Below are 6502 nucleotides of genomic sequence, written 5' to 3'. Positions count from 1 at the left end.
AAATTTTAATTTTTATGAAATTGATTGTAACTTATTTTTTATGATTTTTAAAATTTCTAAAAGCTTATTTCAACATATTTTTTTCATCATATAAGAGAAAAGATATAAGTACGAGAGATTATATAAATAATTTAAATTAAGATTTAAAATTTGTAAAGATGTTTTTAACGATAAAATTATATAACTATCAAAATAATATAATTTTAGAATTTATTAGGGTGAGAAGTAAATTGGTGAACAAAATTTGTTTTAATATTTTAATTTAAAAATAATTTAATAATCTTCTTAGATATCCCTAGTCGAATTAATAGGTTGGATTTAATTGTCTATTTTTAAAATAGAGCAAAGGTTTGTGCAATTAAGGCAAAATAGAATGGTCATTAGGGTATTTACTCTTAACAAATGACCACTGTTTAAAATTGTAAAAATTTTTAATTAAATTTCGTTCCTAATAAAATAGTTATCGTTTTTAAATTAATATTATTTTTGTATATTATTTTTTAATATATTGTTTAACATTAAAATAATATAAAATATTCTATTTATTATAAAAAAATGTGAAAAATACATTAATTATGTATTGAAATATGAAAAATATTTTATATTTTTTAATATCTAATATTTCTTTTTAATGAAGGGAGTATAAATAACACACACACATGAAATCACTTTAAAAAAGGGTTGAGGCAGGCTAACTAGTATGGGAATTGTTTGAGCCAACAATCCATCTCGATGGCTCAATCCAGCCCAAGAAATAATTGTTCGTTAAGGTTAATTGATTGTTTTAAAATTATCTCATATTTTCATGTATAGTTATAAGTAAATGGAAATCTTAATCATCATATTCTCTTTTTTTTACTAGAATTCTAACAACGTTCATACAAAAAATATATTAATAGCTTTGTATATTTTGTAAAATGACTATAAACATGAACTTTTTTTTTAATGGGACTAATAAATAAGAACATGAATATACACAGGTTGAGAAATGAAGTCCAATTGTGAACATATTCAAACTTCCAATAATTCTTTAAAACGCATGTGTATGTGAATAAAAATAAAATACTCTTTCTAGTCTTATGTATATGGTAGAAAGAGAAAAAATTTTGTTTTATTTATAAATTACATTAATAAATTTTTATTATATTTTTTTTACTCTTTGTTGAATGGGGAATAAAAAAATATATCATTAAAGTATGTAAATTTAGTAGGAACAATATTAAAAATTTATTAAATTTTAAATAAATTAATACTGATAAAATATGTTGAGAATGACTTATAAATTTATCAAGAGATTTCAATAATCCTGTAGTTAAATAATTCAAGCCCTGTGTTTTTGCTATCCATAAAAAATAATTAAATGAAGCAAATTTGGCGTACAAAGCTTGCGTTGGCCACACGACTATCCAAACGCTGAAGCAAGGAATGTGCAAGCTGCGTGTGATTTGCAAATACGCTTTTGCTTTGAATCAATGTTTTTAAAATCCAAATGGATATTAAACTAAAAAGGTTAGCAATTCACAATTCATGTAATTTAATTGAGTTGAATTAATAGTCAATCTAGTAATGTAATAATTAAATTAAAAAATTATATATGTATATAATAATATAAATATAAGAAATAAATATAAAATTGTCACTTAACTTAAAAAAATTAAATATTTTAAGTTTATCATGGCTTAACAAGCCACATGATATAATATAATATCAAATGATTAAAAAATTAGTCATTTAAAAAAATTAATAAAAAAGTTTTTTTAACAGCCCGATTATTGAAAACTAGATCCAGTTCTCGATTTGATTTTTGATTCACAATCCAACCGTCAGTCCAAAACGGCCCAACCTAGTTCAACCTTTCAAGTGATTTTCATATATTAATTGAACTGGAATTCAGACTGATCAACGATTGAATCAGTCTAACCGTCCGGTTCAATCCGATTTTAAACACTGCTTTGAATGAAATCACGCCTCTCTGTTTTTTTTTTTTTTTGTTTAGTTGGGCCAAAAATCACACATGGTTTAAGTTTAAACAAATCAGTGTCGTTGTGTAAAAAAGGAAAAAGTGCATAGAAAGGGGAAAAAATTGCTGTAATAAGAGTCGATGTAGTCAATAAAGGGATAAAAGGAAAAACAAATGAGAAGGAATGCTTTTATGACCAAGTTATGGAGTCCGAATAAAGTTAGCTTCAAGTTAATTCAATATACTCAATTACAAGAATTCGATCTCTTTACTTCAGTTACAAGTTAAAAAAAAAAAAAAAGAGATATCTCTTTACTTTAGAGTGTTAGATTGGGTGAGGGGATTGGAACCTCTACTTGTTCCAAATTCTGGTTTCATTCTTTTCTACTTGCGTCTAATGGCCGATGTTCTGGGCTTCTCCTTCCTTTGTGAGCGATAAATTTGGGGGAAAAAAAATCAGGGAATGGACAATATTTTTACCTATGTCAAATCTTCATTATTCTTAAAAAAAATTATAATGTAAATATTTGTTTTTAATATTATATTGAAATATATAAAACTCCCATAAATTTTGTAGCAACTATATATAACCCCTCTTACATTTAAAAATTTAAATTTAACCTCTTTAAATTTTTATTTTTTTGCCACAGACCCTTCTAATTATCTTATTAATAAAATTTCCATGTCATATTAAAAACAAGACATGTACAGTTTATATACCATCCAATATAAATTAATAGTAACTTTATAAAAATTTTATCTATATTTTCTATTATTATTAGCTTATATCGAGTGGCCACATAAGTTCCTACATATTTTTTTTTAAAAAAATATGACATGGTAATTTCTGTTAATAGGATAACTAAAAAATAATGATAGAAGAATATGCAGTGAAAAAATAAAAGTTAAAAAGATTAATTTTAAACTTTTGAATGTGAGAAGGTTATGTATAATTGTCTCAAAATTAGCCCTAGTTTTAAAACAAATATTTAAAATTATAATTTTTTTTAAAAAATAATTAAGAGTTGACATAAGTAAAAACGTGGCCCGCCCCCTATTTTTTTCAGATCGGTCACTATCAAAGGAGAAGCTAGAAGCAACAAGCCATTGGATGAAGTGGAAAAGAATGAAGGACCAATCCCCCGAGTTAATCAAGTATTGAAAAATTTTAATTCGTGGCCTGAGATGACTTGTATTTTCTTTTTCTTTGACATGAATCAAATATAAATCCTTTCATAAAAAAGAATGGCCCTTCTTTCACAGAAAATTGCGACACACACACACAACCGTGAGCATATTCCCTCACCACACAGGACAGGATATAAAACTCACAACTTTTTTATTTTTTTCAAAGAGAATGTGAAGTGTCATTGAGTCAAGAGATTGTTGCTAAAATAATTTGATACTAAATTGAATTGGATTCGTTTAATAACTAGTTAAGGTTGGTCCAAAAAAAACTTTATTAAAAAAAATATCCATTAAAAGTATAATTCACTTCATTTAAAAATATAGTTTCTTGAAAAAAAGGAAGAAGTGAGATCGCAAGGGACATTTTTCAAAGTTATAAATACTCCATAATTATAAATTACTTTACATATTATTAACCTTTAAAATCAATCTAAGATTTTAAATGAAATTAAGAAATAATTTATAATAAATTGATCCAATTAATCCACCTGGAGTTTTTCCCCTTTGTGAAAAAAATGTTTTATTGGATAATACTCTTATGCTTGACCCAATGGGTTTTACATCAAATACAAAAAGGGGGCAGAAGCTATTTATAACCCAGGATAAGCCAAGAATGAAACTAACTAGATAAGTCAAGAATGAAACTAACTAACTATCAGATTAACTAATCCATATCACAACTAATATCAATAGAAAAACAATATTTTTTCTTATTTCTCTACACTTTGTTTTGGCCCAGCAATATATTTTTATAAATAAATTCATGTATTTTTGCAATCAGGAGCCAGAGATCCAAACCGAAGGAAGGCCTTCGAGAAGGGGGATATGGAAGAGCATAGAGAGAGAGTCATTGATAAATTGTAAATGACAGTGCTTGTTGTAGATCTTGTATTTTATATTAATATATTAGTTTTTTTTTTTTTGTTATTCCAAGTATTCAATCGTTTCCCCAACTCACCTTAACTCCATTGTATCGAAAAAGTATCAACAGTTCCATATTGATTTTGTTTAAAGATAAGTTAAATCTCTGTATAGTCTTGTTTTAATTTTAAGATTAGCTAGAGAGTTAATTTTAGGAAAAATAATAATAAAATCTCCTAAATTATATAAATAATAATCTAATCTATCAAAATATCATAATTTCATTGAAGTTTTTAAATATTTTTTGTCTCAATAAATTTTAAATTAAAAAAATTATTTTAACTTTATTGAAAATAATAAACTTCAATAACAACTTTTGTTCTATAAATCACAAAAATTGAATAAAAATTATAATTTATCAAGTATAATTTTTATTATTAAAAAATAAGTCTTAATCATGACTTTTATTTGAGAAATAAAAAATTTTCGTTCTGTAAATTACAAGAGTTAAATAAAAAATTATAATTTATTAAGTGTAATTTATATTTTTTAAAAAATAAGTTCTCAAAATAGCAAACTCCATTAACAACTTTTGTTAAAAAAATAATAACTTTCATTAAAAAATTATAAAAATTAAACAAGAAATCATAACTTATTAATAACAGTAAACTAATCTTTTTAATTTAAAATTTGTTGACATAAAAGTTCCTAAGAATTTTAGTAAAAATATGACATTTTAAATGATCATATTGTCATTTATATAATTTGAGAAAATTTTATTGTCATTTTGCTTTATTTTTAGTCCAATTGGAGTCTTACTTTTGTTAGGTTTTTCTATGGTATTTTTATCTTAATAAAAATTATCAGCTTGATTTTAATTTATAGAGTAATACTTTCAAATATAATGAGATATTGATTATTTTGCAGTTCGTTAAAAATAATAAATATTATGTAGATGCTATATAAGATTAAATGAAATACATCTCGATAAGAAAAATTATAATTATAATTACAATTTATTTTCTAATCTTATTTGTTTTTTTTCAACCGCGTTGGCTAGAACAAATTTTTTTTTTTTATTCCATCGCTTGGCATCTTAAAAAATCTTTTACATGCATAAGATGCCCTGTTAGAGTATTGGCTAGCTTCACTCATATGATTTATTCATAACTAAGACTTATATGTATTTAGCATTATGCACTTAATATATTTATATCCAATTAAATCATAATAAGTAAATTTTAATATATCAATTAAATTAATAAAAATTGATTTATTATAGAATAAATACTTTATAAAAGATTTGCATGTCTTAATTTAATTAAAAACATGCACATTAAGTGTATAAAGCTGGCTAACTATGTGATTTTTCCCCTTATTCATAATATATTCTATTTTCATTGGTGCTAAATAATCACTTCCCATTTTCCACGCCAGCATTCTTTTGTTCAATTCAAAATTATTCAAATCTTTCAAATCACAAAAATATCATGGCAATACTTTCTTGGAAAAAAAAATAAAAAGATTGACATAAACAGAAGTGAATTTTGCATATAGTTATTTTTTTCTTACTTTGTTTCTAAATATATTTTTAAACTAAAAATTAACGGTTACAATCACCTTAATTAAGCATGTCACACACTCACAATCAAGCAGTTCACACACACGCACGCACCTTTCTGCCATGGACGAGGGATTTGAAGTTCCACCTTCTGCCATAGGTTGCTATTAATTCAAAAGAACTCATTATTACATTATGAAAAAAATAATATGCCATTTGATCTCGTTCGTCGAACGTGAACATTTGACTTGCTACAGTTTTGATATTCTTTTAGCGAAAATTTCAGTCCAGGTCCCTTAATCAAACAGAACTAAAGAGAAAGCCCCTTAAAATATTTGAAACTTCTCCGCATACTAAGGGGAGTGAAATGAGAGAAATGACAAAATTAACTATTTTTTAAATTTAAAAAAATTCTTCTACTAACTACATCCAAATTTCGTGATCAAGAGAAGGTTATTTAGCATCCTCAAAATCTCTGAGCCAGCGGGGAGCAACCGAAGGTTTTGTGGAGGAAATCAATAGAAGGTTGACCCAATTTTCTAAATGAAGAATATGAAGGATAGAAGATGGCAAGAGAGGGTGTTTGGAAACTTACTTAACAAGGCATTTTTTTTTCAGTTAAGTTTGATCTAAAATGTAGGATACTTATGTATGCTTTGAAATTGTCTTTTTTTTTTTTTAATTTTACCCTTGCATTAACTATAATGCAGGCATGAGAAATATAATTTGACTAATTAAACACTTTTTCTTATTATTCATAATAAAAAAGTTAAGGGCCAAAAAAAAAAAGACGTTTCACTTTTTCATAGAAGTATGAAATGAATAATTACTTTTGTTGGTATGTAAAATATGGTTGAAAATATTTTACAATTTGGACCGAATTAAGGAAGTAAGAGGTACTCTTTGGTTATGAAATTGGATAGTCTGCATTT

This window comes from Prosopis cineraria, unplaced genomic scaffold, assembly GCF_029017545.1.
Source record: "Prosopis cineraria cultivar Desert tree isolate PC_DT_omini unplaced genomic scaffold, ASM2901754v1 PC5, whole genome shotgun sequence".
Taxonomy (NCBI): domain Eukaryota; kingdom Viridiplantae; phylum Streptophyta; class Magnoliopsida; order Fabales; family Fabaceae; genus Prosopis; species Prosopis cineraria.
The sequence above is the reverse complement of the archived record's forward strand: the minus strand, read 5'-3'. Positions refer to the sequence as shown.